General features: G+C 40.6%; 1 protein-coding gene across 2 annotated transcripts in view; it reads left to right on the top strand.

The window, feature by feature from the left end:
- GRID2 (glutamate ionotropic receptor delta type subunit 2) overlaps positions 1-17623 on the top strand; it is a 637449-nt gene that overhangs the window by 564016 nt on the left and 55810 nt on the right. The window lies entirely within an intron of this gene.

Below are 17623 nucleotides of genomic sequence, written 5' to 3' on the forward strand. Positions count from 1 at the left end.
ACCATTCTGTAGAGAACTGAGATCAGACTTTCTGCTTTAAGCAGGATAGCTGACAGAGCTCTGAGGGGTGAATGTGAGATGGGAGGGGCTCCCATGCTTCATCCTAATGGTCAGACACCAAGATTGTCTCACCTCAGGCTATTTCTAACCTTATAGTTATCTTTCCACGTGACAGACCCGGAGGGAAACCTTTATCTCCACTGGCAAAGTTTTATCATTGGAGATTTCTATTGAGGTTTTTTTTGTTTAAAAGTGAATTAGGGTGGTGTAAGATAGAAAATCCTGGAGTGCATACCTGTCCCCACGGTAGGTCAGCTCTGTGAAAATGTTACTTTCGCTGTGTCCCATCTGTAATCTCTACCACCGTATATGAGAGACTTCAAACTTCTGACAAACTAAGCAATGTGAGTGTTCATTACGTGTGCACTGGCAAGTGATTAGTGGTAGAAATGACAAACCCCATCCTGAAGCGGTATTTTTAGGGGGGTAGGAAATTGTGCAAGGGAAAGGGGAGTAAAAAGTCTGACAATTAGTGAGCAATTTAAGAAAACGATTCATTTGTAGTTTGTGGTTGTGAAAGCTGATCGTGAGTATGTCAGGATAATGAAATTTTATTGCTAACTTTTTTTTGTGCTGAGGTTCTTTCAGCTGGCCACGCTCTGTTAGGAAAGTACTTATAAGAGTGACTATAACAGTGGAAGATGATGAAAATATCCCTACTTGAGCTGCCCCTGCTGAAGTAGCTAGTTTGGGGTAAATTTTGGTCTAACAAAGAAAACAATGCTGCTGTCATACTTCATAAAAGGGAAGGTTTTCTGAGCATTTGTGATCTGTACTTACCATGCAGTAGCAGAGGAGAAGTCTAAAAAAGAAACAGCTCTCATGGGGGCTGTTATGAACTATCTGGTGAGTGAAATACAGGCTCTGGTAAAGCATTCAAAACAGGAGATGTCTTTCTGGATATACTTGTCACTCTCTCAGTTAAACACAAAACTTGATGTTCTTTTTTGTTTATCATCTGCAAAGCCTGAGAAAGATTTGAGAGAAAAACCCTGTGGGGCAGGAATGTTCTGAAGGCCATTTTGTTAGGGTATCATTTCTTAATGTCGCTGGAGTGACTTTCATTCTGAGATGGCATCTGTCAATAAAATATATCAATGTAATGCCAGGCAATTTTGTTCTAGTTTATAATCTTCTGCTCACACTCAAATAGTATGCAGTGTTTTCCCAGAATCTTTCATCTATCGCGTTGTTTCACCAAAAAAGAGCGTTATCAACAGCTTTACGTGTCCAGAAGCAATGGAGGGATAAGCTGTTCTGCGATGCTATCAGCACAGTGAACCTAACATCTTGTGTCTGCAACTTGTGGGATTTTTGAGTAGCAGTACGTTGTCTCAGGTTGTATTACTGCAGGGTGACTTTGAGCTCCGCTCTTGTGGCTCTGCTGCATTAGCATCTGTTGTCTTCAGAAACTGAACGTGCTGCTTGCGTGTCATTCCTCTTTGGCAAGCGGTCACTTGTTTTGATCTAGTGGGTATAGGGATGAATGTGACATTACAAGTCCTGTATTCTTTAGGCCTATGAGATCGCTTTGTGTTAAGCAAGAGAGACTCCCGATGGAAGTCGCAAGCACCTAAGAATTCATTTTCCCAGTCTTGCCACTCAAACGTGCTGTTTTTGTGCAAATGTTGAGGAAGCAAAGTTTAGGCTGAGGAAAATAGTTGTTGAAGTGTTTTCTGTTGCTTGATACAGATCGCTTCTTGTAGCCGTTTTGCTAGGGAAAGTTGACAAAGTATTTGCATTTGGGCAACTTAACCAACTATGTATCTTCTTTTGTTTCTTTTGTTCTATAACCCTTTTTCAAAATAATCACTGGAAAATAACCACTAGAAATTACTGCTTCCAGAGGAAATAGTAATACGTATTGTATCTCCTCCTCCTCCTATGAAGTGCCTGACAGAGTAGTTGGGGGTCCTGAGGGCTCTCATGTAGCAACAGGAGGCGCGAAGGGTGTTAGGCACCTCTTATTCTGCTCCTACAAGCTCTTTCCTCTCCATTTTATCTCCATTAACTTAGCGCTTCTCCTACAGAGGTTCTGAAATATTTCCAGGTTTGTGGAGTTTAATAGTACCACCGTACCGAGGGTGACTGGGAATTACACAGGCTCCAAAAACCTTGACTCATTCATTTCCTTTTGAATTCTCTCTTGGCTTTGTTCCCTCTCTCTCACTTTTCCTTTTTTTCTGCCTTTTGACTCCTTGTCCCTTCTGTTTGGATTCCAGCTCTTCCAGCTTTTCCCCTGCTCTCAGAGCCTTTCTTCTTTCCCCACCTCACCTCTCTGTATGTAGTCACACATCTCCTTTGCCATCCCCATCCCCTCACGCTGTCTTGCTGTTAATCTCTGCTGTGAATTTTGAGACTTTCAGTTCACCATCCAGCAAAGCTTTCCAAAACCCTGGTTGTCTCTTTGAAGCCAGCTTCAGGCTCACAGCGTGGTGAGCTGCACTGGGGACGTACCACGCTCAGATCAGGGGATATGCAGGCTCTGACTAACGATCAATAGATTGAGACAGGAGAGCACGCTTGCTTCAGGCACAGAACTTAGTAATGTATTCACTTCCTTGCTTAAATGTTTCCAGCTATCATTTCTATGTATTAACATTTTAATAATACCCAAATACATTTTGATGCATTAGCAAATGCAAATGATGGGTTTGAATGTAAGGTTGTTTAAAGGATATGTGCAACAGGAAAAAAGCTGTGAATAGAAGCAATGAGAATGAAATATATAAAAAGTGCTGCATATTTCAGCTCTAAAGCGTGTCTTGGAAAATGAGGCTGCAAAGCTGGAACGGTGAGAGAAATCCAAGAGGTAGCAGAGAAATCTTGGCTCATATTTGTGGAGCTGCCGTAGCAATTGCTTACAGAAGAGCAGATTTATATCATTCCTGTTAAATAACTTGCTACCAAACAAAAGCAAACAAAAAACATCTATTCCAGAGATCAGCAAATTGCAGAAAGTACATCTGAAGCGAGTTCCCTGAGACATTTAATGCTCCCTCATGAAATCAATCAGAATTTTTCAGTTCTAATAGTCTTACAGCTGTAATAGAAAACCAAAAGAAGAGCGCTCAAGGAGTTCCTGCGGCTCCTCTGATACCAATTTTTTAGATTAACACCCTTAGATAAGTCAATACATTAATAAGCAGTTAGTAGGCGATAAAATGCTAGTGAAATAGGGATGGTGCAGGGAAATAGAATTGGAGACTGGGAGCGTTTGATAGAACACTTAGCAAAATCAACCTTTCCTATGCGCACCTCCCCTATGAGGATGTGCTGAGGGAGCTGGGACTATTCAAGAAGTGACTCCAGGGAGACCTTAGAGCAGTTTTCCAGTACTTGAAGGGAGCCTACAGAAAAGCTGGAGAGTGACTTTTTATAAGGGTGTGGAGTAACAGGACAAGGGAAAATGACTTTAAACTGGGAGAGGGTGGATTTAAACTTGATAGTAGGAATTAATTGGTTACTGTGAGGGTGATGAGACCCTGGAACAGGTTGCCCAGTGAGGCCGTAGAGACCTCCCTTGAAGCATTCAAGGCCAGGCTAGATGGGGCTGTAAGCAACCTGATCTAGAGAGAGGTGTCCCCTACCTGTAGCCGGGGTTTGGGACTAGATGATCTTAAATGTCCCTTCCGCCCCAAACCATTCTATGTTTCCCATCTCTGATGTATGTAAGAATCAGATGTCTATCAGAAACGTTAAGTAAATCGGATTGCCCTTAAAGTCATCTTAATTTCAAAATGAGCAAGTACTCGAGTGCGGTTTAAGATACCACCTAGTGAAATGAAGCATAGCAATGTCTGATTTTTAAGTGTAAGTCAGGAACCCGACGCTTGATCTGAGTATTCTTCAAAATGTTGCCTATGTCTATAAACTTCAGGTCTGTGTTCCTAATACCCATGTGCACATGTAAATGCAATTACAGGTTTTGGAGCCAGAGTGATCTCTAAGGACCAATCTTAAAACGTCTGATCTGGGAGAGTAGCGAACTCTGAGCAAACTCTGCTTCTGGCTGCTCTCTAACAGCGTCCTAAATCATCAAGTTAGAGGTAGTTGGGAATTTCCTAGTAAAGCTTCATTTTGTAGCAATATATCAATTTATTGATGGGGGGGAAAAAAGGTTTGTGCTTAAGTGGAGAGCGTGACGGAATAAGAAATTTCAGATCTGGGGGTTCAGACTGTGTGAATGTTGCACAGTGTTCTACGGAGCTGAGTGCCTACCATATGATTAACTTCTCTGGACTTAAATCATCCTTGTGAAGGTAACATTTGGTGTTTGGGTGGCAGGGAGTTGTTTCTCTAAAAGACAACTGCAGGAGCATGTGGTGCACAGCAGCAAGGCTGTCAGGCTGTGTTGGGCTCTGGGCTCGGACAGAGGAGCGGTTCCTGTGGGTTTTGTTGCTCTCCAGCCTTTATTCCACATGCCTTCTCGAGAGTGATGTGAAATGTAAACGCACCACTTCAGCTCCCAGTAAATACTTCAGGGAGTTTCAAATCACATCCAGCAGAGCTGTAAGCTTTGTGCAGCTTTCTTCGTAACATCTGTGCTGAGGGCTCTGAAAATGTTCCAAAGAAAACTGGGATTCTGTGTATGCACTGCACCTGTGGATGAGGCTGGGAGTGACCCAGAAGTATGTTATTGGGGCTGCCTGTCCTGCTGTCGTCTACTTGAGCTCCTCTGGGAGTGTGCAGAGAGGGTCTTTTATAGCACCCACAGTACTGTCAGCTCCTGCAGGTTGTGTATGGCTGGAGTCGCTAACACAGGCGTGCTGGTGGAGGGGCTGGGAATCAAATGGATGGAGAGAGAAAACTGGATCTCTCAGACCTTCAAAACAAGCATATGTCAGTGTGATGAGAGGTGATGACAAAAGGAAATGAAAAAAGATATTTCGTTCTCTAATGTTAGCTTGGCACCATTCGTAGGCAACCAAATCCTTAGAAAGACAATATTTTTGTTCTGTACCCTATATTAAGATGCCTCCTGCTACTACTGTCTGTTTCTGACCTGATTCAAGCAGCTGAAGAGACATTTTTTGAGTGGGTTTTTTTTTTTTTTGGAAATACATGTAGATGGAGTGAACTTTTGCGCCAGCAAGTTAAAAATTTAGAAGTAACAGCATGGCATGGAGAAAGGTATGTCAGGAATATAAACTGGCTTTCTTAAACTGCAAATTAAGCTAGAAATCTGTCAAGTAATCAGAATATTTCTTCGGACTTAAGAGTGATAATTTTTTTTCCAGTTGTTGTTTTTCCATCTCAGTTAAATTGCCAGCAGACAACTCTGTATCAGAGTTAGGGAACAGTTGTCTGGTTTGAAGATGTGATTGTTAGTAATTCAGTGTCTTCCGAATAGCCAGGATATGGGAGGAGAGGATTCAAGTGCCACGTGGAGTGTTTTAAGCCTTTTATCCAGGCTGCAATCACGTTCTCCTATCAGTTTGCATAACGTGCCTGATCCAGACGGACAGCAAAGCTCCCGTGCTGGGATCGCCATGGCAAGAGAGAGTTGTTTACCATTCCTGACTCCGAAGATCTCCTGCTGCACAGAGGTTGATTGGTGTTTGTGACTGTTGTTTGCAGAATTACTTTTTAATCAAATAAAACAGACCTCATTCCCTGCTGAATATAACACAAGGAGGGGTATAAATAATGGAATGCATCAAGATGGGTGGATAAAGCAATGCATCTGAAAGCAATGCATCTGTAATGAAGAAGACAATAGATTAGCATCTGGTACTATAAAAGTCTATAAGTACCAAGGGGTTCTGGATGGAGCATCAATCACAGAGCAGAAGCTCTGGTTGTTGTATCACTCTTGGCCCAGGATGGTATTCCCCAGTAAGAAGCTTCTCGCAAGAATTCTCAACGCGTGAGTCAACAAATCTAGGATGTAGCACCTTGCCCATCCCTGGAGGTGCTCAAGACTTGGCTGAACAGGGCCCTGGGCAACCCGATCTGGTGGGTGGCAACCCTGCCTTCAGCTGGAACTGGTTGATGTTTGAGGTCCTTTCCAACCCAAGCCGTTCTGTGATTCCATGACCTTCCCAAGTCCTGTGCCCAACCTTGATTAAAAAAAAGTCTCTAGAAACCTCAACATCACTCAGCAAGTATCCATCTTCCCTCAGTGCTGGCTGGGGTTTCGGGTTATTTCTTTGTACTAAAATATACACCTGGCTGGGACAACGTTCTTATGCTGAAGTACCTTGGAATTAACACACTTTGGTCTGAACCAGCCTGATTTTGTCGCCTGAGTCAGACACTGGAAAAAATAATCTGTGTCCTGCAGACGGGGAAAGGGTGTGGGCCAGCTTCCTATTCTGCAGGTGGTCAGAAGAAGATGGCAGATTCAAATTTGAAACCCTCTAAATTGTTTCTCGTGTGCCAGGAGTCCCGAGCAAGGTTGTGATTTATGTATGTGCTGAGGAGAATGCTGGCCTAGGCTTTTCAATAGGCACTAGTACCCCACCACCGCGTTCAAGGGGCTTCACTAAGCATTGGTGTGAAAGGATAGCAGTCTGTTCATCCTCGATAGAGGAGAGACACAAAGCTAGTGCTTGTTCAAACAGCAGAATCTGGCATGGAAAAAAAAGATGCTTACGAGCCACTGTATTTTGACAGTCAAAGTTTTGGCTTCGGGTTTTAAATTTTTGCCCATGTGCTGCCTTTATTTGCAAATTATTTATAAATCTCTTTTGGGGACCTAAGCGTTGCAGTTCATAGCGTAGTCAGGAAAAATGTCGACGCGCATTAAGCAAGTTTAAACAATAAAGGCAGGAATAGTTTATCTCACAAGGAAGTGTGAGCATAAGTAAATGAATGTCTGCAAAATGCTTTTAGTCCTTCAGGTGATGCTTATTATTAAGCAGTGTCTGGGTTTATGCTATAGTTGTGCTAAAAGGTAAATGAAGGAGACGGTTTTCTTTAAACAGCATCTTATTCTCGATTACCTTGAATATTAAATGCTTTTGGATGTAACGAAGTGAGGAGCAGATGGAAATCAGAGAGCAGGAAAGCAAAAACCAAAAGAAACAAGAATATGATATGAGATCATGGAAGGGGAATTAAAGTAGACGTAGACAAAATTAATTTAAAAGAGCTCATACCAAAATTCTGACTGAAATAATGACATTTGTTTGGGAACAACAGAAGTTGTGGAAAATACTCAAGGTATTATTTTCTTTCCAAAGATCCCTGTAACAATCTCGATTTAGATAATTGTAAACCTCAATGTACCCTCTCGTTCTTTGGTGCTGAGTTTATCCCTTCATTATCAAATGGGATTGTGTTTTTGCAATAGAAAAATGATGTTTAATGGAAAAAAAGTAGACTCAGTAGTAAACCACAGGGGTGTATTTGCACCTACCAATTTGGAAGGTGACTTGACTACTCCAGTCTTGATGAGCTGAATAACGTGAAGGGGAAGCCTCGTAAGAGGAAGATTTATTTTACTATCTTGGAATGTAACATCCAGATCCATTCTTAGCTGAATGGAGAAAAATTAAATCCAAAATGCAGTGAAAATTTTGGACTTCATTCTAAAAATCATCGTAGGGCGAGTGGAGTTCGCTATGTCCTGTAGAGTTTTACACGCTTTTTGATAGATTCTGTGTCAAATTCTATTGTACCCTTTCACAATTTATTCTACAGCAATCCAACACCACTTTCAGCATTTTAGTTATTATTACTCCGTAAAATGTGTAAGCTGTGAGGTGTTTTTAACGCTCTGTGACAAGTTTTATGTACATTATGTGGCTGCAGATCTGATTTAATCTGTGTCATATGATACTCATTCTGTAGCTTTTCCTATTTTTATTATGCTCTTGCTGTACTTTGTCTTTACGGGTCTGTTTTATCTCTCAGTTCATTCAGCTAGAATATCGTTAGGCCTATTCCAATCTGATCGTGTTCCCCATGTAAATACAAAGTCCATTGAATCACTCATCCTGTAGCTGCCAAACATGACTGTTCTGGGTCTTGGATTCCCATTGAACATGCACGTTTGAGCTCTGTAAAGTTTTTGAAAAATGACAAAAAGAATAACCATAACGTAGAAGTCAAAAGAGATGGAGTTATTGTGCTTTTATCTTCTTCAGGTACCCGGGAATATTTTCTTCCTGGAAGCGTCACTCGTAAGACAAGAGAGGATGTGTTTCCTTAGTGCTGTACTCCCCCTGGTTTCTTGTATCCATCTTGTGAACTGAACTTTTTCAAAACATAATGTGAATGAGATAGCAACAAAATGCTACATTGGATTTGATGTAGAAGCCCATCAGGAGGAAATATGCCTTCCATTTGTGTCTGAAGGGATCCTGTTTTCAGAACAACCACCCTTATGTGTGCAATTGCAGAGCATATGATTTTGATGTAACTGAACAGGGAAAGGAGATATATCTCTGCACAAATACTGCACAGCTGTTTGTCTGTGTGTTGGTCCATTCCCCCATACACTGTGACTGTGAGCATACATGCAGTCACACCGCTGCTTCTCCTGAAAACTTGCTCAGGAATTTAGCACCGATTTGTGAGAAGCTGTGTACCACCCTCTAATTTTCCCTTAAGAAAGTGAGGCTGAATATTCTTGCTTTCCATTTAGAAAGTAATACGGAAGGAAAGAAGGGTATGGCAGTACAATAGACCTGGGCAAGAAACTATTTCATGAGCTTAAGAAAGATACGTACCAGTGACCAAGATTAGCTGTCCGTGCTGCATATATAGAACCCTGATTTGCAACAACATTCACCCTGTATGTACCAAAGAAATCTCAGCTGAAGTTCCTAATTCTAGGTGAATTTTCTTTCTCATTCTAAGAAGACAAATGACCTCATTGCATTGTATCATGACAATTCAAATTGAAAATTCCTGTACCATCAGTTTTTTTTACCCTTCCTTGAATATTTTCACTTTTCTCCTTGATTAAAGATGCCTCGCTGTTTTTATTTCTGCAGTAGGAGCACCTATTTGGATTTACTGTACATGTTAAAAGCACATCAGTGGCACCCACTACGTCTATGTAGGAAACAAGAGTGGTTGACTAATTGCTTTCCATTTAATGCAATTCCTCAATTCCTTTTACTTCTGATTTGATGAGATCTCAGAGCAGATTGTGCCTGAGTTTGAATCTGCAAGGTTCAGGCACAGTGTAAGGAGACGTGAGTTGCCATGATGACCAGACCTATGCAAAATCTAGAGTGAAGCAGGAAATACAATTACTTATTGCACAAATTAACAAATTAATTATTATTTATATAAGTTTAGGTTTTTTTAAAGATGCCTGCAAACATAGCTCAAGTGAACAAGAGCAGTCATTTGTCATTTATGCGCTGGAATATTACATTAACTAAAACTAAGGAAGAACGTGTTTTTGTAAACATCCTAATTTTTGTTTCCCAAAGCTCTAGAATTGCCAGCGTCCCCTCGTAGGATGTTTTCTTACTGAACTTACAAGTTTTGATTAAAATGTTTTCTCCTTTTGAAATATTGCTCCACTGCGAGGAAAACAAGTCAGTTTGATATTAAGTTTTTCAAATAAAATATGCTCCAGCAGGGACTTGTTTATTTTCTGTCTAAAATTTTCCAGTGTTTCCCAGTAACTGCAAATTTTGAAAATTCTTGTACCAGAAAATACCTGTTTTCTGCCCAGCTCCATTTATCATTTTCATCGAGGTTTAACTTACGTCTCTGAATTTTTGCCGGGTGTATTGCCCAGGAATTTTTTGTCGATTGCACTTGCAGGAGAGTGAAAGGGTTAGAAATCTTTCTTGAAAAATACCTGTTCTAAATGAGTCCTCCAGTACAGTAAGGGAATGAGCAAGAGCGATGGTTATCTCCGCTATCACACGTGGGCAGGTCAGGATTAATTAGAGACAGATTAAGTGGGAGTCTGCATTTTACGCTGTGTTCACAGTTTATACTGCTGTAGCCTTGAATAAGAAGAGATGAATACTCAGAAATGAGCAAAGCTGTGTACGTTATCAGGCACAGACTGTAAGCGGTTTGATGCTGCGCTGAACTTTGTCCTCCTCCAGCTCCTTAGTATGGAGTGAAGAAAGAAAGGTGGGAGATAAGATCAGAAAACATACGTTTTTTTAGAGCTTTGAACAGTTATGTTTAGATTTGCAGTGATAAACTGGCTACGTTCAAGTTTAGGCAGGAAATGCTTATCAGAAACAGAAGGGTAAGATAGTTGAGAAGATAGTTCGCTACCTATCATGTGTGACTTGTGGAGTATCTGAAATCCTACTACCACTCTGAACATAGGAGAGCTCTTGCGCAAGTAACACGAAAACCTAAGGGTTAAGTCCATTTCTTTAAGATAAGTTTCTGAGATGAAACCTTTTTTTCCCCCCTTCGAATAAACATTCATTGCCTGAGTTTTCAATAGCGTAGATGATTTTACAAAGGATTTTATCATGCTTAAAGTACTTTCTCGGATAAGAATAGTGTTGATGAGTAACTTCTTGACTTTTATAAGCGTTTTTTTGCTTTGCAGTTGGTATTCAATTTGTATGTCTTTGAGTAAGAAATAATTCCAAAGAATTGCGGTTATATGGATTCTGCTTCCTTTCTAAAACATAGCAGGACCGAGAGTGGGACAAAAGCTAACGTTGCACTGAACTAACTTAAGAGAGACACTGTTCCTCTAAATTCACCTGTGCCTCTCTTCTTTCCAATACTCTAACCTGCAGAATTTTATGTTTTCAGCCAAATGAAGAGGATTAAAACGTGGGAGTGTACACAGATAAGCATTCTTTCGTTATGGATTAGCTGCCCCAGAAATATGAATATACCGAAAAGAGAAGTCACTTCAGTAAGCTCATCTCATTAATGAGGCTGCTACTTGGCTTCCACAGATGTAATTACTGAGGAACCCGAAATGGTTTCATAGCATTTCTGCATATGACAATATGACACAAGGCTTCAGGTACACAGGGATCTCCAACCAAAAACCCTCACCTCCACTGCCAGTCCTTAATGAGGTCTTGGAAGGAGTGGATCCTGTCTCAACCTCTTTGGGTTACTCAGTTGCATTGCATGTGACTGAGCTCCCCTGGGTTGGCCCTGCCTTCCCATCCGGTGCTCAATCGCTGCTTCAGGCTGTGACTTAGCATTTCCATTACAAAGCTTCACCGGCGATACACTTAAAATAGTTTCCAATAATACCTGCAGCGCTGATTTCTCATGAAGTAAATAAGAAGGGAGTAATAAAAGAAATAGGTTCCCTGCCTTTGAAAGGCTGCTTGGTTGGTTCTATATTTTCTCTGTCTTTTACCTTCTGTTTCCTTTCTATCTGAAATTAGCAGCAGCATTGAACCTGTTGTTCATCTTCATGTCAGTGACCAGCTGCCTTTCTAGTGCTCTGCTGTGATTACCAGCAGAAGAGCTGACTCCATTCTGCTGCACTCAGAAACAGTACCTTTGCCCTCCACTTTGTTTTGCTCCAGTTATTAACTCTCAAGTGCATTTAATTGCAGTGGTAAAAGGCAACTGCACTGAGCACGCAAAAAACCTGTCTAACACAGAGGCTCTTTCTCATCACCATACTCTCATGCCTCAGTAGTTCTTCCAACTCCAGATGAATTATTCTAGGTCTGCTTAGCATAACGTAAGTACACGTGATTGTGAGGCTTTTCTCGAGTAGTTGGTGGCAGCTTGCGTAAAAGGAATTAAGCTTCTCTTGATCAACTTGTATCTGGAGCGAAGAGCTATGCCGTTGAAGATGAGATGACAGTGTAATGAGAGAGAGAACTTCACGCAGAAGAGGAGATGAGGTTGAGATTTCTCAGCTCTTCTTTCTTCCCCAAGGCTCCCGTGAGGTTCATTTTCTGCTTCTGTTCACTCCTGGCCACTAAGCTCAATAATTCTTTTGTAAATGTTTATGGGGACTGCTGAGTCACAGCCTGAACTGCTGAATGAGCGCGTGAGGGAAAGACCTGGTCAGCTCTGGGAGCACAGGTGAAGGCAATTCACCTGTGCAACCAGGAGGGGTGGGACCTGGCTTAGACCTCATTTAAGGGTTTACTGCTACGGAGAAAGGTTTTTCTGTTGGAGATCTGTTTTCTTGGGGTTCTTTCCCAGCAAGTCTAGATCCTCAGAGATGCGTGAGCATTCTTTTCATTTTTTTCATAATATTTTCTTGTTTGTGATGGTATCTGTGCAAAATGATTTGTCACTTTTTCTGTTTGATGAAATAAAAAGACTAGTTTTCAGTGTTTGTTAAGTAGAGGCCATAGGATTTTTCTATGGTGCCTGCAAAATGGCACCCTGAGGAGTTTTTTCTTTATTGTTATTTAATTTGCTGCTTGCCTTGATGACTGAATAGTTTTGTATGTAGACAAAATTTTATTCTCTACTCTAGTGTCACTATGGGAATAGCCATCCTGTACTACAGAGCTAACAGGTTTGTTTTATTCTTCTCTGACTGCGTGACTGCATTGTACTCAGGTTATGTAGGTCAGCCACAGATGCTACGCTACAAGAGTGTGGTTTGAGAAGCTCCAACATTGTAATTAAGAGCCATGGATAGTTTAATTTGAGGAGGGTTCTAAATTAATGGGTTTAGTCTTGTTCTAAAAAGCTGTAATGTGGGATTTTATTTCTCTGGGATCTAGCAGAGATTATCCAGATTTGTTCCCTTTGTGATTTGCAAGATCAGGGCTTGCAATATTTGTCCTATTTGTTCTGAAGGAAAACAAAATAGCAAACTGAAATTTCTCTGAAAGCAGGGGATCTGTCCTTTACTTCAGCCTAATAAACAGCAACTTCATTGGCTTTTTGCTGGAGGATTATGGAGATCAATGTGTCTCCATTCCCTTCATTGCAGATGCCATCTAGTTACTTGGCAGCATCTGGCAGCACAGAAAACTAGATTCAAGCTCCTGCCATGAATTTTATCTTTGCCTTTTCCTATTTCAGAGCACAATATCCACATTATGTATATTAGCTCTCACTCATATATTTGCAAATGTTCTTTTGCTTTTTTTCCTTTCGCTCCTCATGTAATAAAGGCCTTCGCAAGGGTGCTTTGTAGAATAAAGCACAGCCCTCTGCAGTCTGCAGCTACCACTTACATAAAGGAAAATGCAAGAATTGTCAGAAAATTTACAATTTATATAAGCCAGTCTCAAGTCCATGCTGCTAGGCATAGGACAAGCAGCATCTGGTGTTGTGATTCCCCTGTGTAGTTAATCAGTGTATTGGAATGGTCAGCAGAGGAGAACACATAGCGAGTGCCGCTCACGGAGTTGGTGATAAATCAGTGTCCTTGACTGCTTTTAGGTCTGAGCTGAAGCCGTTGCTGCTATGCAGGTGAAGAGTCTGCTCTCGATCGTGCCTTCTTGGCTCAAGGACGCCTGGCAAATACATAGACAGAAAATGATGCACAAAGGGGAAAGATGCTTTGGAATGGAGACACGTGGGAAAGCATCACCACCTTGTAGGGTCAGGGTATTCAGAAAATAGGACCACGTTGATTGGGCCCATTCATTTCTGATAATATTATTGTAATCACTTGAATCTTCAGATTTCCCAGGCTTCAATGTTTGTTTTGTTTTTATAGAAGGTAGCGCATTTTAAGTATAATGAAATATTTGAAAGAGATCTGTATGAAATAAGTGCCAATTCCATTTGTCATCCTCTTTATTTTGTATCTTCTAACTTCGTGAGATTTCTTATTTTTTTATTTTAAATCATGCTTAAGTGAAACATAGAATTATTGCTGAAGAATTTAGGTCTGAAAAATTGCAGTCATTGGTAGCTGTTTTATATATTTCAGGAAAAATATTTTTTTATTATTTTCTAGAGGTGGAAATGTATTTGTAGAGTGCTGGGGCAGTACACAGATACATTATTCAGCCTACTCTGCATGAGAGGGTTAGCTGTGAGAAATACTATCCACGTCAGTGCTGGTGTAAAATATGTGGATATGCAGCAGCATAATGGCTTTAAACGCTTTCCTGGTATAACTCAACTGGTTCTTGGTGGAAACATCAAGGATAAATTTCCACTAATGTCTACAGGCAGGGCTTCAGCAAATAAAAGCCTCATAAATGTGCAGTGATGGAGTAGAGAAATGGAATAGCCTTAGAAAAATAATTTCGCCATCTATGTGCTGACGGCCCCTATTCTTTGTAACAGCTCTCTACAGTAACTCCCTTGAAATTGCTCACAAAATTCTGAAGCTAAGTCGAGCATTTTGCCTGGTACCATCCGTACCTCTGAGCTTTGCTTAATGACCGGAACAGCGCATGAGTTTGAAATATCTATATGAGCAATTTCCCTTGTTTTCGTTGCAGTAGTCATAGGATGTTCCAAAATCTTCTGAGTCTCTGCCACGCTGACAGGCAGATCCCTATGGGAAGGGCAGTATTGGTTTTCCATGTTTTGGCAGGCTGCTGCTGAATGGGAAGATGCTGCCCATACATGAATGCCTCCATGGCCATCCTGCACTGGGAAGCTGTGTGTGAGCTGCATTCAGATTCGCCACTCTCCTAAAATGTCTTTATCTTAATGCAAAGCAGCAATGTAATGGTGTGGAAATGAAGAATAGGGCTGAAGATCTGCCACCAGTTACAAAGAGCCATTTCTTCTTTTCTTTTGTCTAGCCGCCGTAATTGACGGACTGTAAGCTCCTTAATTTTTTTTCATGTTGTTGAGCTGGAATTTTTGCTACTCGTTTTGAGGCCCAAAGTAGAGCATAGTTATTGGAAAGCTAAAAAATATGTGCCTCTCATACAAGTCTGGAGGGAAGTGCATGAAATTCAATGTAATTGGCTTTTGGTTCTGAAATTCCTTCCTCCTTATGTGTTGTAACATTTTTCAATCTGCAGCCACCAATTCTCTGTAGGTACAAATCTGAAAGCTATCAGCAAAATGTGCTTCACTGCAGCAAAACTTTTTTCTTAGATCTTTGGTTTGAATGTTGAACAGTCCTGTGTGGAGCCAGGTGGTCCTTCTGGGTCCCTTCCACCTCTAGATATTCTGTTTTTCTGTGATCTTGGGCTAAAACAAGTCTGAATCCTCGTGATATAACCATGGACAGACAGTTCATCTGTGAATCCCAGAAGTATATGCTAAAAATGGAATTAAATTCTTCCAGAGCTGCTAGATCATTCCGATTCTTAGCAAGACAAGATTTTATTCTCATATTAAAAAAAAAATAAAAATCGTTTGGATAGAATTCAGAAGTAATATTACTGTTAATGAGAGGAATGAAATGATAGATATGCAAGGGGAAAAAAAAGAAGCTTTATCAGTAACAACCAGCTAAACTAAGTAACAGGAAAGCTGATGAATAATTGAAAACTGACAGCCCCAAAATTAGAGTGTTTTGAACTATACAAGGAAAAATAACTCAGAATAACAGATCGTCTAAAAAAAAGTAAAAATAGATGTATGGAATGGCAATAAAATCTGTTAGACTAAGGGATAGTTCCATAACGAGTGATTGTAAGCCCAACAGTTTTAACTTAGGTTTACTCCGTGGGCTTGAATTCCCTAGATTTGTAAATGGTTGGGGCAGAAATTCCAAAAAGAATGTATTTTGTTGCACAAAGCAATCGTGTGTTGAAGGTAGATGATTGGGATGATGCCATCTGGCCCTTTAATCTCCCTTTTCTGCCTCCTGCGCCTTAACCGAGACTCACTGTGATCTTATCAGTGAGAAATATTATCTTTGCAGGACCCTGAACTGTGATATTATTAGGTTCGCTCTAAGGATATTATATATACCACTTCATCACAGATACTATTGACAGTAAGTGCTTTTACCACTTTTATATATTCTCACTGTGAGTTGTTTTACAGAAAGGCAGCCAAATCAAGAGAGTTTTTCATGGCCGCCCGAGCAGCTGATAGGTTTCTTTACAAACACTTACATCAGTTCAATGCCACAGGGTGTTAAAATGGTGAGGTAGGACCAAAGCATCTATCTAACATAGCCTTCAAAGAAGAGCCCCAAAGGTTATTTCCTTTAGTAAAACTACTTGTCTACTTGAACCCCACTTTTTCTTTTTTTTATCTTTTGTTTGGTGTTGTTTTTGTTGGAAAGTCCATCTGATACTCTTCAGGCTCTGTTTATACTATTCTGATGCTCTCTGCTTTCGCCTCCTCCTTTCCTCTCTTGCTGCTTGTGTACCATAATTCTTCAGCCTTTCAGGCCAAGTTATTATCTTTTCTGAAGTTCTCCGAAAGTGCTTTTTTTCTCAGTCACCCTCTCTATTTCTTAGCCAAATAGTGCGTTTAGGAAGTATAAGTACAGAGTATCTACGCTGGCAGAAAACTGGGCTAGTAGGCACTTTGTAAATTGCAGCGCCTCAGGGATAAGAATGCAAGTTGTATTGTTTGTTAACAATGAGTTCATTTGTATCCTTTCTTCCCTGGCCGTTTAGGTAGACTTAAGCCTCCAGTAAGAGACAAAAAAGCTTTTTTGACCGCTTTCAGAGCATGCAAATTAAAAGTGTCCTGTCCTGCATTAATGTGGATGTATTTTGAAAATAATTCTTAATATCCTGCCAATCATTCAGAGCCCATAGACAATACAACTCCCTTTCTGCTCCAGCATTTGCACGTGTACCCCCGCTACCATGTCTACAAATGCAAATAGGAAGTATTCCCTTCCCAGGCCTGTGGTGTCTAATTCAGATTGATAGTGCATGAGAAGGAATGTGTCCCAAATGCGATAGTTACTCGCGCACTACATCTTGTGAGCAAGCAGCCGGTTTGGCTCGCTTCAGTAACTTTTATGTGTAAACAGTCTTTAAAAACATAATCTACGTTGTCAAAGCCTAATCTAAATGATGTACTGACATTGCTTTTCTTGATATGCTGTCTTGGTTTTGGATTCTCTTTGGATTGCTTGGCCCCAGATGGCCTCCTTGTGTTTTGTTTACATTTCACTTAGCTGTCACAGATTTATTCCCATTAGATGTACAAAGTCAATGGAATCAGTCTAGTTTTGCAGTATAGCTGGCTAATATGGCATGGAGAAAACACTGAGTGAAGCCAAGCGGACGGGCAAGAGGAAAACAGAGTAATTCTTCGGTTCTGATGTAGAGACCAGCGAAGCAGGGAACTGGTAAACTATCTGGAACAGCATGTAGAGGGGTGGGTTTTCTTAGAACAAATCTTTTTTGCCTGGGGAGTGAAATAGAGAAAGGTTTATTTAGACTGCATGTCTGTTTTCAAGAGCTTTTTTTTTTTTCTGATTAATTTCTAAAATTTTGTATGCATTCCACATATTAAATCTTTTAAAAAATAGGTGTGTTTCAAATGTAATGGGTATTAAAATATTAATTCAAAAGCTTAGAGTTGTTTGGGAGTTGTCTTAATCGAACAGAATGACTTGCATCTCTCGCTGTACAAAATTCTTGGAAGATATGTAAAATCTTCTGCGTTAGCTCTTTCTGTGAGGGGGAAACAGAAGAAAACACTTCCGTTGTTGTTACCTTACAATCACGCATACAGTCTGAAAGACAAATGGGTGCTCATGCCTTCTGTGGCATCTTGAAGCACAGCTAACATTCTGAATTGTGCTCTTCCATCTGGATACCCACGCATACCTTCCCAT

The sequence above is a fragment of the Cyrtonyx montezumae genome, unplaced genomic scaffold, assembly GCF_038088225.1.
Source record: "Cyrtonyx montezumae isolate F1298 unplaced genomic scaffold, pur_monq_1.0 scaffold_2, whole genome shotgun sequence".
Taxonomy (NCBI): domain Eukaryota; kingdom Metazoa; phylum Chordata; class Aves; order Galliformes; family Odontophoridae; genus Cyrtonyx; species Cyrtonyx montezumae.